The 1636-nt window shown below is 33.4% G+C and overlaps 1 long non-coding RNA gene across 1 annotated transcript; it reads left to right on the top strand.

Moving 5' to 3' along the window:
- Positions 1 to 840: 840 nt before the first annotated feature.
- Positions 841 to 1420, top strand: LOC148127835 (uncharacterized). The gene is made up of 3 exons (XR_015741134.1): positions 841 to 906; positions 1079 to 1191; positions 1280 to 1420. It is a non-coding gene; the product is annotated as an uncharacterized LOC148127835 (long non-coding RNA).
- The last annotated feature ends 216 nt before the right edge of the window (positions 1421 to 1636 follow it).

Here is a 1636-nt window from a genome sequence, read left to right as displayed (position 1 = left end):
AAGCCATCAGCAGAGTGTTAGTATCACGTATTTATATTATATGACTGATATTTGCTTCTTGTAATTTCTGCGTCTTAGTTGGAAGAGGTGAACAACCATTTAGCCAGCAAAATGGCTCAGCTTATGAGGGAAAATAAAGAGCTTCAAAAGAAAATGACAGACAATCCAGAGAGTATTATTTTAACTTAACAACTTTTTAATAGTTTTCATTCTAAAAAGAAAAGTGCTTTATTTCATCTTCAGTTTGACTGTACAATTTCTAGATCTGTTGTTTTTTTTTTTGCCAGGAGATGCTAACAGAGACGAGGAAAAAGAGTATGAAGTGCTAAAAGACAAATATGAAAAGTACCAGAAAGCTATCAGCATAGTGAAGACTGTAAGTATCATATGTGATAGTAAGAAATTAGAACAACCTCTTTAAATGAGATTTTATAATGCATTAAAAGTTAATTTTGATTGTACTCCATCAATTTCTTTTTACAGGAGATCTCAAAAGAAAACGAGAAGAAGAAAGACCTGGTAAGGGCTCAGGACCAGGCAATTAATGACGTCTGCTCCCAACTTGTATCCCTACCTGTTCAGGGAGGACCAAGATGGTAAGATTTGTCCTTCCGTTTCTTGGAGAGAAATAGACATGCTTCAATTGATGATTCTCTACTTTTTTCTAAAATATTTGTTTAACATTACCTGATTGCATACAAAAAGTAAATGATACAGTTTTTCAGACATTACATGTTTTGATTCTGCAAAAAAGTTACCATGCAACATTTGGTAGTAAAAATAAAATCAATTTTGCAATATAATGTTTATTCTTTTACAATATCTAGGTCTCAACTGCAACAAGGTCACTTTGTATTGCAATCAACAAAATGACGACTTCCAACCATTCATCGTGGTAGAAACGGAGTAAGTATTTTGATATGTTTTTGCTTCAGTCTGAGTATGATCAATATATCTGTGATTCTGGATGCTAATGTTTATTCTTTTAAAGCTTAAATTGATAAAACAAACAAATTATTTCTTTCATCTTAAGTTTGGTTGTACAAATTCTAGTTCTTTTGGTTGTTTTTTTTGCCAGGGCCTGCCTATTTGACAGCAACGATAAAAGGGAGTACAAGGAGCTAAAAAGGAGATATGAAAAATACCAGAAAGCAACTAGTAGCGTGAACACTGAAGATATCTTACATGATAGTAAGAAATTAGAACCACCTTTGTGAGAAAGATTTTATAATGCATTAAAAATTAATTTTGATTGTACCTCATCAATTTCTTTTTGCAGGAGGTCTCAAAAGAGACTGAGAAGAAAAGGGACCTGATAACGGCTTGGGAGCACGGAATCAACGACTTCTGCTTCCATCTCGAATCTCTACCCTCCCGTTGAAGAAAAGTGGCTGACCATGATGATAGGATTTGTCCTTCCTTTTCTGGGAGAGAAACAGACATGTTACAATTGATGATTCTCCACTTTGGGAAGTCACAATTGGGAATGTCATCTCTTCATCCTCATTAAATTTTAACCTTTTAGCAGCAAGCTATCTTTTGAATACATCAAAAACATTTCTTAATCAAGTCTTTTGTATTATTTGATTGCAAAATAAGCAATTGTACAGTAAGTAAAAGAAGTCTTAGTAAAATG

This window comes from Pseudonaja textilis, chromosome 1 (assembly GCF_049901715.1).
Source record: "Pseudonaja textilis isolate UNSWEBS1 chromosome 1, rPseTex1.2, whole genome shotgun sequence".
In the NCBI taxonomy this organism is placed as follows: Eukaryota; Metazoa; Chordata; class Lepidosauria; order Squamata; family Elapidae; genus Pseudonaja; species Pseudonaja textilis.
This window is presented reverse-complemented; position numbering and strand designations above follow the sequence as displayed.